Below are 13,826 nucleotides of genomic sequence, written 5' to 3' on the forward strand. Positions count from 1 at the left end.
AAGGTCTAGGCAATGCAGTTTTTATTAGCATATATATTTATTGTGTATTTTATGTATATATGTTTGCCTTTATAAATGTCAAATCCATAGAAACTTTTTAATGCAGCTACTTCTAATCTCTTATTACTGTGCTAAATCCTTGGCAGATGGCTCTCATTTTGTAAAAGGAAACATTTCTAGGAAGGTCATCTTTCACTTGCGTACAACTTAATTTTCTTGAATGAAAGGTGAAATGCATGAAGTAGTATTGTGACTGTAAATGTCTCTGTGTGATCAAAATGTCTTTGGCTAGCGTGCCTTTGAGCTTGGCATAAAAAAGGTTATCTTGAGTAATAGGACAAGTGGCTTTAGGTGGTGTTGCTTGAGTAGGAGTGTTGGATGAGATGATCACCAGAGGTCCCTGCCAACCTCAAGCATTCTGTGATATGTTGTTTTAAAAAAAATCTAGAGCACAAGACCACTGTTTCTGATCAAATACCATCTGTTTGTGCCTTCTCAATTTTCCTTTAGAAGTGGAAAAGATACTGGTAACTTTATATGCTTGAGAGGTGGCCAGGTTGTCTCAAAAATGAACCAACCTCGCATGACTAGGGTAGTGCTGAGAAAGTGGAAATGCTGTCTGCAGGTGAGCTAATTTACAATGGATCCAAGACATACGGCCGTGGAGGTTGCCCAGTCCATTCTGGACTTTAGCCTTACAACCACAAAGGCCTGATGTATAACTCTACTCTCTGTCTCCTGCTCCAGAAGAGAGTTATATTTTGCTCGTACAGCTGTATAAGTTGATTTGCTCTGCCTTTTTTCAGAGAAAAGTGGATTAAACCCATAATGAATAATCTAATTTTAAAATTACATTGTTGATCTTCACTGCAGCAACATGTGAGATCCTTTCTGAGGTTTGCCAATCAAATGTGCAAAGACAAAACAAAATATCTGCAGCCAGGCATTCCCATTTGCAGAGTCACAGCAATGTGATCTTTGTAAAAAGTTGTATTTCAGCAAAAATTGGGTCAGCCAGAAAGCTTTGAGTAGGTCCCAAAGTCCTTATGGCATATGATAAAAAATAGTGGGTTTAATGATATATAGACTGACTGACTCCACGGGGCTTTTTGGTGAAGTAGCATTCATTCAAATGGATGGGGATCGGATCATTGAAAAATTACAGTTGATGTGCTACATTAATTTTGGTTTAAAAGGGAATATTGTCCTACCTTAAAAACAAAATATTGCTGAATTAAAGGTACAGAAAACTACATTAAACTCTTGGAATAGTGCTGATTGTACAAATACTATTTTGAACCGAAATTCTGGACAAAGAAGTTTAAAACAACATATACCGTTACACAGGGAATTGTAGCTGAAACTTTAAAATATGTTTTCCTTAGCATAAGTTCTTTAAATGTAGCACTTTCTCATTCTTTTTGACTAAACATTTTTATGCAATAGTCCCCAAGCATGCATCTTTCTCTTCTTAGGTGTAACCCGTACTCTCACACATTTATGTCACTGTGGATATGCTAAAATTTGTCTTGTTATCCTGTCTGCAAGTATTTGCAAAATGTTGTCTGTAGTCTCAAAGCTGGTGAAGTCTTACAGGGTTCTTGACCTCAGCAAGTTTGGATGAGACAATGATTGTATTAAAAATAAGTATTTTTGTGAGATGTGCCTGCACTTGTCAGTTATTCTGAGTCTGTAGCCTGGTGTAGGCTCAGCACTACTTAGGCAGTAGCATGAACTACGGTTCATGTGCTCTTAATCTGTGCTTTCTGAGGAGTGCTGCACGTCCGGGCGCTCCTTTGTGAGCATGGGCAGGTTTGGAGGTTTAGCACAGCGGTGCCAACTGTGGTATCATAGAACTTGTAGGGTTGGAAGGGACCTTTGGACATCATCCAGTCCCACCCTGCTGCCAAGACAGGGTCACCTGGAGCAGGTGACACAGGGTCATGTCCAGGTGGGTTTTGAATGTCTCCAGAGAGGGAGACTCCATGACCTCCCTGGGTAGCTGTTCCAGTGCTCCGCCACCCGCAACGGAAAGAAGCTCTTCCTCATGTTGAAGTGAAACTTCCAGCCAATTCACCTGTCTCCCCTGCCCAGCTCTTCCCAAGTTGTTTTCAATCTAAGAGACAAGATGGCTGATGAAAAGTTCCTGGTCCTTAAAACTTGAAATATTTAAGGAAACTTTTGAGCCCGCTGTGCATCCTTAAGTGAGACGTAGTTGTCAGTCTGTGGTTTTCTAGATTCTTATCTTTGAGAAGGACCAGTCAGATGGTGAGCTTGAACATTAGTCAGAAGTGTTGGCAAATAGTAGGTCCATTTCTCTGATTCTTGCCCTTATATATTACTCCCCAAATTTCCATCCTCTGTTCAACAGTAACTGTAATCCATGTAACCCAGCATCTGATGCCTGCTGGTTGTTTTCCATCTTTCTGAAGCACTCAGTTCTATATGCAAGTATGTAAGCTCATGCAGAAGGCCACACAGTGGTCAGTGCTTTCAGTGCTCTTGATATTTTATTTTTTGTATAGCATTAAAATGTTGTATGTGTGATGCCATCCCTAAATATATAGCCTTTGTCTAAATTGTTTCCCACTATTGTCTTGTCTCTGAGTGGGCTATTGGATTACTGGAACTGATATGTTGAAGTACTTGGAGACAGATCTATGCAGAGAACCTCCCAAGCAAGGCTCAAAGTGGCATGGGGGGGGGCAGGCTCCACTGGAAGTCCGTTTGTAACAGAAACAAAGTTGGAGTTTTCCATTTCGTTTGTTTCGGTTTGTTTTTTGATTCTACATTGTGTTCCAAATGCACAAGCAATTGGGTTAGCTAGCTGAGCAAAGTCTTCTCCAGTGCATGGAAAAATATGGGAGGTCAAGCCCTTTCTAATAACATTACAAAAACTAGGGAATAGTCACTGGAAATGGCATTGCCTTCGAAATGATTCATGCAAGCCGAAAGCCAGAATCTTCTCTCTTTCCTTGAAATCAGAGTTTATTAAATTGATAATTGCTTTAAGTTGGAGAAATATGGAAAAGAATGACATTTATTTTCCTTCCAACTGCTTTCATCTCTGCCAGCCGGTGTGTGGGAACTCCCAGTGAGGGGCAGCAGAACTTGTCAATGTTCATTCCAGAGCAGAGCAATTGAAAAGCCACAAAATACTTTTAAGCAGCTCTGCCCTCACTTTTCTCACACTGAAGTCTCGTTAGCAAAGTGAGCAGTTGCCCAGTGGATTTTACTGTCCTCAGAAAAATATTAGCTCATCAGCAAAAGAAATGTGCGCCAAAAAAGTCAAAACAGACACCTGTGGTTGGGTAATGCTCTGGGAAGTAGCTTTAATGCTTATCAGGGGACCTCTGTGACCTGAAGATTGATTTATACCCTGGACCTTTTATTCTGTAGCCTGAAAATATTCAAAAAATTTCCTAGGTATCTGGCTTGGTCATGATGTGCATTTTGCATCGTACACGTGGTGGTAGAGTCTAGAATCAATGTGGATCCATGTTAAAACTGAAACTGAGTTTTTGAATATGAAGATATACACAGATAATGGTTTGTTATGGGCATTAATTATATATAGAGATCATGCTGTATTTCCTCTTTCTCAGTTTTTCTAATTGCACCTGCAAGTTGGAACTTTGATCTGAAATTTCCTAAGCCAGTGTTTTTTAATCCCAGTGCAGCATGAGAATCCCAGGAGTTTAGTCCAGCAGAGTGTTTTTTCCATTTCTTATTGTCACACTGACTTCACAAATTCTAGGAACATTTAGCTTCAGCCTTGAGTCCTGAACCTGTTGGAAGAGAGATGTATGAAAGGAAGAGTCCACCCTACTGCATGTTCTTGGTAGCTATGGCATAGAAAGAAATCTGTAAGTTGTAAAGGTTTGTATGTTGTTGTCTCCTTCTGGAATGAAATGTAACAGGTGTCATTAATGATAAAATGTGAATAGACAAGTGTATGCTATAAACTTAAGCTTTGTTAAGTTTTTACACTAAAAAGCATCAAGCCAGGCAGCTTTTTATTCCTGATGCAAGGAGACTGTTTCAGGAGCAGCAGTCACAGAAAAGTCAGTGCACTTGAGTCACGTACCATGACTGTAAAACCCAGCTTGGCTTGTTGATGACAAATGTTTGTGGTGTGTGTGGGGAGGTGTTTAGGGCACAGATAAAGAAAGGCACTTCTAACACAGTCACCGAAGCTGCAGTTTTTAATTTACATTTCTGTGGTATTCAGTTGAAATCTGAACTTGTGTTTTCATTATATGTTCCAGTCTTCTAGCCTGTGAATATTGCTGCCTTGATCAGGAAAGAGGGGAAGCAGAGGAAATGAGGTTTTTTACTGACACTTAAATTTAAAACATGAGCTCTTGATGAAATAGTGCAACAAGCACCTTTGCAGCGGAGTTGAAAAATCAATATGCCTTGATAAAATGTGCATGGAGATACTGTGCTGGAACAAAACCTGATTGCTTCTTTGTGACGGGAGATGCTACTGGAGGTGTTTTCAGCTCATAAACAGAGCACAAAGCATCAGTTTCACCATCCGAGAAAAACATAAATGTATAAACTTTGTGTTTCAATATTCTTTTTGGGTCGGGCTGCCCAGGAGCTAATCGCTGAAGGATGACAGCACTTCCTTTGACTCTGGGTCTGTCACTTGCAGTTTGTTTATACATCAAAAACGTGTTATCAGAATGACTGCTCTGGTAGTCTGAGTTCAAAATAAATGTCAGCATCAAGGACTATCTGTGTGCATCAGTGCAAGCCAGGACTCGGTGCAGACCTCGATGTAGAAGAAGTAGCTAATAATTAATGACAGTAAGTGATCAGAAGTTACCCAACAGAGAAACTGCAGCATAGCAGCATTAGAGAAGTCTTTATCAAAAGTGTCTGTATGAGAGATACAAAGAATTGCTTCTCTTCTGTTGGCAGTGAAGGGTATAAACATGTTTTAGCTGTTACAATAAAAATGTTTGTAAAGTAAAAAAGGCATTGAAATAGTTACGAAATATATTAAGAAAATTCAGTCTTTAATAATCAGAGGAGGATTGTTTTGTGCGTGCGCTTGCTTGGCAGTCTGTGGTGATTTGGCATGCCCTCTAGCAAGGGACTGGGCTGGAACCCAGAAGTTCACTTAAAGGAAAATAAAGCTCTTTAATAGTCCTGTAAAGATCCCTGCTCTTCCAGATTTTACCCCTGCTTTTACTTTTGTTTCCTTTAGACTTCTCTAGTTCACTCCTATAGCTCGTCAAGGATATGAGGTAGTTTGTGACTGTCTCAAAGCCAGTGGAGAAGAGCTGTCTGGAACAGGCAGCAGTGCCCAGCACATATCATTAGTGGTCTGTCGGCCGCTTTCCAAGCCTTGTCAATACAATTTCTGCCCTTTTGCTGACAACATTTATGCTTTAAGACAACAGCATAACAAGTAGCTACTGTGCGGTAATGACTGAAAGTCCCCAAAGGAAAAGTTCTGTTTTATAAACAGGGATGTTCACAGTTGGGATAGTGGGGGTTCTTGTCTTTTTTTTTTTTCATGATGGCAGGTGTAATATAGATTTTTTTAAAACTATTTTAGAAGCAGTGTGCCTTGTAAAAGCACTTAAGAAAATGTCTTCTCTGCCAGGGTGTCTTACGGAATTCAAGATTCAAGTGCAGGTGTGTCTTAATAGTATTTTAGCTCTTATATACATATGTATTAGAATGAGATAATAAAAATTAAAACAACAACAGTACGATAAAGAACTTATGTTCTTAATTTCACTTCGTAGATGGCCTAAAATACAGTAATCTTAACCAAAAATATAGTGATTGATTAAACCAAAATGCTCTGTTAATTCAAGACAAAACTTTAAATAAATCGATAAACAAATAAGCTCACAGTTGCAGTGAGATTTCACTTCCTGGACTGAAAAATTGAACTGCAGGCTCATAGCTCCCTTGAGTGTTTGAAAAGAGAATAGCAGCTCTTAATAACAGAGCACTTTGCTGTGAGGGGTGGATGTTCATGTCATTACCATTTTTCTGGCAACTTTTCAACCACCAGCAGCAAAAGTTTTCATTGATTGCCTCCTGCTGTAAGGCAGTAATTACACTGCTCGATCTCTCTCTTTCATTAGCTGCAGGAATTGGAAAAAATAAGGGAAGCTAGAGATATTAGATATGGATAAAACACAATTCAGGCTGAGCTATTTCCTATATGTTACTGCATGAGGTCTAGCAGGCTAATTTTTACACATCTGCACTTAACACCGAAAATAGGTTTTCCAGTGCAACAGTGGAAAACCCAAAGTAAAAATTTGATCCAGATGCTATAGAGTCATCCACTCCTTAGAAAATGAGATGGTATTGCATGCAACTTTTCTCTGAAAACCAGATTCCTCTCACCACAACACAGGTGGTGTCACTGGTGTTGATCAAGAAGAATTAGCCCAAATTATCCCAAATTGGTGCTGTTACATTTGGTCACGGTTCTGTTAATTGTTGCAGTCCAGTGATGCTGAGGGGGAAAAGAAGCTGTTTGTGAGAAATATTGGTACTTATTTCACCTGAGCGTGTTTTCACTCCGAAGATGGCTTAGGCAGAGGAAATGGATGGAGGTGTTTGTGCACCGCACTGAGCTGTCAGAAGGTGATCCCTTATGTCTGACTTCATCTATTTATAATTGACAGGAAGACTTGCGTTCATTTTGGTGCTACAGAATCAAGTGCAGCTGGAGGAAGAGAAATGGGGAAATTTGAGCTTAAGCAGTAATGGAATGCAGGAGTTTGTGCATATACAAATCTTTGTCATAAATCAACAGTTAATTGGTTTTCATTCATTTTCATGACTTGGGATTGTGAAAATGTAGTACTCTATATTTATTAAGGAATCAGCACAGTGATCCAGATCTGTATCTTAATGTAGGAAATGTATTGTGATGCTGATATCCTTTTAACTAAGATTATTAATTTAAGCTTATTTGTCTTTGCCTTTAAGGATCCTTTCATCTTATCAAGTATGCTGAACAATTTCTGCAGATAAGTGTCCTGTGATTTATTTTTATGTTTTTATGAAACAAATATATTTGGTTGTCAGTACTTTGTTCTGCAAATTGCTGCTATAATGTTTACCTTCTGTATGAGCTCAGCACTGTTAGACTAAATATATCGGAAAGCTAATTAAAGTATAACAAGCATTTGGAGCACTTGTATGTCACTCCATGATTAATTGAGGATTTGATACAAGTAGTGTGTCAGTTTTACCACAGAGCAGTGAGACACGTCACTGGTCTTCTCTAGCTTCTCGTTATCACAGTCTTTGTGTACACATCATACATAAACACGTTCTAGAAGGCACGTGAGATCCTACACAGAGTAAATAAGCATTTATTAATATAATTTGTGCTGCAATACAGTAGAGAGTTTCCTTGTCTTACATTTCAGCTCTGTAGTCCTACAGAGCAAAAGTACATCCAGGTATTCTCAAACAATTAAGCCATACTTTAAAGAACAAGTATTTAATACAAATAAGGGGAAGTGGCAAAATCAGGATCTGAAGAATTTTCAGAAACCCCTCCAATCTCTCACAGAAGCTTTCCACACATATTAATTTCTACAAGGGACAGTTTAAGTTCTACTAACACTGGTATTTAGAACAGTGAAGTATCAAAAACTTGTCTTTTGGTAAAGTAATAAAAAACCCTGAAACAAATAAAACAAACAACAAATCATAAGAATGCAAGAGGAAGGAAACTTCTAGCCTTTGTGGCACTTAAAGAGCAGTTTTCTGAAACTTACCTAGAGGTGCAGGCTCTGGAAGGAAAGTGTAGGCACAGATTTGACCTTGATCTGAACTTACAAGTGAAGCTTCATTAGAGGTGATGTCCTCTGGTAGATCCTGAGCTGCACAGATTTTCCAGTCTTGAATTGAGACAAAAATGACAATCTTGGCAGTTCTCACAAATCGAAATTTGCTTATTTTTTATAAATCTAGGGTCTTTCATCTGGACATTTTTTAAATTTATGTTCAATATGCCTGATATAGAAACAAACTTTCTTTTTGTCAGATCCATCCCTTTGCTTTACCATGTCTGTCTTATTTTCCTGTACCTGAAAATCTTTGTCATTTTGCTGACTAGTGGAATATTTAATATTATATCTAATTATATATTTGTATTTTGTCTAATTATATGTTACATAATACTATATTTAATATAATATCTAATATAGTATTTTCTTTCTACTTAATTTCTATATTTTCCGTCTAAAATTCAGGGTTGTTTTCAATATGAGCATGGGAATCTGGTGAGGAAAATCACAAGAGAGACAATTAACTTAAAGCAGAGCAGTGTAACAGGTCTGGAGTATATTCTAGCTAAGGACTGTTTCTGCTTACCGTCACTTCGTAAGGACCTGCTCTCCCTGGAGGTATCGTGTTCTGTAAAACACATGTATTTCACTGATATCTCTGGTACTGAAATTTATTCTGTTGCTCTCCAAAAATTGTGCTACATGTAAATGTACTCGACGCGTGACATTTAGCAATTATCCAGCTCCATAAGTTTGAGTGTACTGTAAAGAAATTCTGGCATAAATCTCTACAATGATCTATACCCAATCCACTCTAACCTGGGGTCCAGCAGACAAGCTTTGGGGATAAAAAGGAAAAAAGGAAAAAATTAATTTTCACTTTAATACAGTTTCTTATGTTCTGGTGTTCATATCACATGTGTTACAATTTCTGTAGTGATCAGCTTAAAAATGACACATCTAAAAGTAAATAATGTCATGCTGCTGAGCTGCATTAATGGCTTGCCAGTCAGTTGGGAGAATCCCACTTGTTCTCTTTATCGCTGCTGTAGTGACTCTCAAACCCATCAGGAGTTACACCCAGGCAGGAACACTGCAGCACCAGCTCGCTGAGCTGGTGGTGGAATTTCATTGGACTTCTCAATATAAAAACAGGAGAGGTTTTTATGACTTGCAGTTGTGCAAGAAGCAGCCTGCCCTGCGTGGTGGTTGGGAGCCTGGCTCACCCTGGTGCCTGGCTGTGTGGGCATTTAAGGCAGCTCAGTGGCCCTAGGGTCCCTGTGCCACCACTGCTGTGTCTCCAGCTCAGGCACAGGCTGGCTCGTGCCTGACCACCTGCTCAGCTGATGATTGAATCCAGAGTGGTGTTTCTAGCTCTGCTGCTCCATACTACTTTTCTGTCAACTGACAATGTTTTTCCTAGATTATGGGCTTTTTGGTTTATGAGGGCAAGTTTATTTCCTAATTGTGTAGAGACTAGAAGGGAATTAAGTGGGCAAGTCCTCTAATTTAAAATATAAAAGTGTATTACTGGCCTTGTTCTCTGATGAATCTAACATTAGGTATATTAATACTAGTAATGGAACATAATGGCTACTTGTCAGAAGTAAAGATAATTATTTCAGGAACACAAAACTAACCTTGACAGATAATTGCCTGTTGAAATCTGATGCTGTGCAACAAATGGAGGATTATTAACAACAGACTCCCATGTTCATCAGTCTTATCATTAAATCCTGTATGTTACACTGACAGGGCTATCATTGCATTAAGAGCATCTCCCTTTTCTTGGAGATGTTTGTCAATTCTGGATTAAGGATTTTGATTGCGTGGGGCTGTTCCATTCTTAATATATTGTTGTGTTGTCCTCCAAAATGCTGAGAAGCTCTGAGTAAATTTTGCCAGATGTGGGTTATATAGGTGTATATTACTTGCTGGATGAAAAACAACCATCATTTCCATTTTGCTGATTTTTTTTTTTCCTTACGTCTTTTTGAAAACACAATCTGGTCCTACTGTTTATAAGTGCATGTTCATCCAGCAGGCTCCTTGAGATCTGTGAAGATTTTTGTTTACTAGACAAAAGTGTAACTTACAACATGAACTAATGAAAAGAAGCTGGAAGGTAACAGACACTCAGGCTCGAGAGAGAGTTTTCAATTACATGAGTAATGGCACCCAAAATAATTTTAGAAAGTAATGTTACATTTCAGCCATTTGAATTTTTCAAGAATCAAGAGTGAACCTTTAGTTCGAATGCATACTGTAACTTAAACCATGCAGTGGTCATGTAAACTTTGAATTTTGACTGTGAGCTCAATAAGACATCTGCTGCTTAGCAAATGGTTTGGCCAAGTGGAAAGCCCTGAATTTGAATAGTGCATTGCGTTCCCCATGTCTGTGGGTTTGGCTCTTAGGTTCTGGATCCTGGGTTCAAGAGCAAAGGAGCTGCTGCATTTTACTCACCAGCAGTTCATTGGCTGCTACCTGCACCAGCTTCTCTTCAGAAGAGGGTGCTGGGGATGGGTCTTTTGCATCAGGGAAACAGGGTGCTCCTGACCAGTGGCCTCACTGGGTGCTGGTTGTCCTCTCTTGTCACTGTATCTGACATGTTTGAGACTCCGCAGGTGATCCACCTAGACATGAGATGGTTTTCCAATTATGTAAGCATGTCCTTTCCCAGAGCAAATCTCGTGACTTGGATAATTCACTTCAAACCAGTTTGTTTGAAGTCTGTAGTTGTACCTTGAAAGATGGTTACAGACACTGTTTGGGAGAATGCCTTACAGTGAAGTCTTCCTCTATAGCTAATAAAAAAATTTCCTGCTCCTTCATTTTGTGACCAAAAAGTTAAACTGTGTTTTCTGTCATCGAGGTTGATATTGAGAACATAACGTTGCTATAGTCAGTTTAACAGTTTTCATTAAGAGCCATCCCCAAATGCTACTCATGAGTAGCATAGTGGCAAGCATAAAAAGCACAAAAAACGTGTAAAGTTCTGTACAGCAAATTGTGTACAGAAGAAATCAATTTGTATCAAAAAAAGGCATTATTTACCTAATCATTCATGACTGAGAAAAGCCATGTGAAAAATTGCCTTATTTCAAAGGGCAATCATGAAGGCTTCAAAGTACATATAATCTCATTTCTCTACTCTCATTTTACCTGCTTTCTCTCCCTGAACTGGAAAACTGCTGTCATAACTGTATCTATTTCCTGTAGGAGCTATTAGTTAGTAGCATTACATCCGCTTAAATGTGATCACTTTCCTCTTCTGTGTGTTACTGATATGCTATTATCCCATAATATTGCTCATCCATCAGAAGTTGCCATGTTTCCTGTGCTGATTGTAGTATGGAGAGCTGAAGCATCCTCTAAAACAATGCTCAGAGATGCCAGAACATGTTAATGGTTCTGTGATTGTGTGATGTTGCAGAGCACAACCTTCTTGTGGTGCATTTCAAGCTTGTAATGCAACATTTTTCTCTGTTTTTAATTCCTAAGCAAAATCACTTTAACCAGCAGTCTTGAATGTAACCATCTCAATTCCTCTTTATTTAAATGGCAGATTCATTAAAAACTCCATCTGGCTTCCATAGGAAGCTTGCACAAGTCGTTGGAAATGGATTATTTTTTTTTTATTCAGGACACAAGGAACTGTGGCCAGGATTAGAACCTCTTCCTCCTGCAGCATACTTGCCAGATGGCAAGTTTATTGAAACTGGTTTTAACTCACTAGGGCTTAAAGGAATGAACACAGCTCTGAGAAGTGGGTGCTACACTTCTACTTCAAAGGTCTCCTTTAAAATTAGCCCCCAAAGATGTATATGGAGAGTGTGGTTGTGACCTGGACAGTCTGTTGCATATCTCTCATCTCTTTTGGTGCTTGAAATGGAGTCAGTGTGACACAAACCACTTCACAAAATCCCAGTAATTTCACAACATTGGTGACTCTTGTTACATGGCTAAATCAAAGCTTTATATGTATATATTTTGTTTATTTTGCAGTGTTGTAAAGTCTCTTCACTTCAAATACTTGTTTTCTAAGTAAAATACGGAAGTTTGAGATACTTGCTGGTGTCACTTAAAGTTATCCTTGGGCATTGTCCTCAATATAGAACTCTGCTCTGTACTAAAAACTAACACTTTTGATGGACAGAATTTAGTTTAATCAGTTTTAGGTTTGAATCCGGTAGAAAAAGATCATATGTTTGTTTATATCTCTTACAGCAGCTTTTTCTAATTTCTTCAAGTGGCTTTTAAACTTGTAAAATACATTTCCAGCTAATTAATGTGTAAATGCTAAATTATTTTATGAAGGAATCTTCCTCTCTTCAGAATACAAAGCATTGTTTTGCATTTCTGTTATTTCCAAAGAAACCAGATTTTTATAATATAAGATTTTTTCCCTTTCTTTCTGACAATGGAGAAGACTCCTGTGAACTGATGCCAAAGAACTTCAGAGAGTCTGCAGCATCAATATTAACCTTTGCTTTCGAATGCAGAGCAGTTGGGCTGCTGAACTCTGCTGAGGTGTAGTTGTGTGCCAGGTTTGAGGCTCTGTCATAATTATTTCTGTGCTTGGTTACACATGACTGTACCTGCGTGCAGTGTGAGCCCTCATTTGTAGAGCAAAGCCTATAAAGATCAGCACACACTTGTTTAGCATAAGGAAGTAAATAATTGCAACTCAGAATGTTCCATTTTTTCTCCCTTTCCAACTCGTCATGTTGCACATTGGTTATATATACTCTACTTTCTGTACGCTCCTTCTGCTGGAGGTGATTTCAAATCTCTGCAGTGGGGCTGGTTCTTGTACTGTGTGATGTGAGCACACAGGACTGTTCACCCCAGTCTTGGAAATAAGGAAATAACAGTTACTCCTCTATCCTGTAGCTAGTGTTATGTAAGCCTCATTTGTATGCATTTGTGGGTTGGAAGTGATTTTTCAGTCTTGCATAGTGAATTCTCGGTGTTGGAACTTTTTGTGAAGTTTTCATTGTTTTAAAATCAAGTTTTTACACTAAATAACTCGAGGGAGTCTATTTACTTGCACTGGGACTGGGCTTTCTACTTGGGTATCACCTTATTCCTCTTATTATTGAACCCATTTGTTAGGAGTTCTAGAAGCACATATTCCCCAGGTTTTCCTGCACTTCAAAATAGATGGAGGGACTGAAAAAAAATACTTGAAATTTAATACAAATATTCAGGAATCTTACTTACAAAGAAGAAAGAGTGATAGCATCAGAATCAAAAGTAATAATTTTCTTCTGGACAGAGAATGTCAAGAGTTAATGCTTTTCTAAAACTCTCAAAAAGACTCTGGTTTGCTTCTCTTTGAATTAATGCCTTTGGAACTAATTCACCTACCATATTATTTTACCACTTTATTCATATATTGCAAAGTATATGTAGAAAAAAATAATGGGCCTCTGCAAACCTGATGGATGTAATTGCATCCAGGGATATAGATGATGTCATGAATCACTGCAAGGTACCATGGTTTCTGTGGTGTTTCTAAATGAAATTAGAGCTCTCTTGTTTTTACAGTTTGTTTGCAGTTCACTCCATTCAGTAGAACAGTGTATGGATCCAATACTGGTACCAAATAACTATGTGCTATAGCCCGATGCTATTTTGAAGATGTTTTGGCCTTATATCCCTAATTTTACTGCTGCATTACCATCATTTCCAGTTGTATCTGGCTTGATTTAAGCTGAGAGAGCTTTGTATTAGTAACATATGGAAGTTGTTATTGTTTACGTTTGTTTAGCAGATGTGTGAGCTTTTTATATGCCTGAATCCATATCACTTGGATTAAACGATGCATAATTCTGCAGTATTCAAGTATTCTTTTGGATGAGAGCAAGTACTGACTGTCAGGTGCATGTGAAGTCCAAGAGTGAAAGTTCCAGTATTTTGGTCTGTGTGAGTGCAGTGAGGATCACTTTGTCCCCTCCTTGCTAATCCAGCATTCCACTCTGATCACATTTGCAAGAAGTGAAATTGGAAGGGAAGCACTGGAAACAGGTAGAGAGG

At 38.6% G+C, this 13,826-nt stretch overlaps 1 protein-coding gene across 3 annotated transcripts in view; it reads left to right on the forward strand.

Annotated features, from left to right (window-relative positions):
- The window catches only part of RET (ret proto-oncogene), a 130,385-nt gene that overhangs the window by 80,883 nt on the left and 35,676 nt on the right, over nt 1-13,826 (forward strand). The gene's annotated exons all lie outside the window — the stretch shown is intronic.

Source organism: Corvus moneduloides, chromosome 8 (assembly GCF_009650955.1).
Source record: "Corvus moneduloides isolate bCorMon1 chromosome 8, bCorMon1.pri, whole genome shotgun sequence".
Lineage (NCBI taxonomy): Eukaryota > Metazoa > Chordata > Aves > Passeriformes > Corvidae > Corvus > Corvus moneduloides.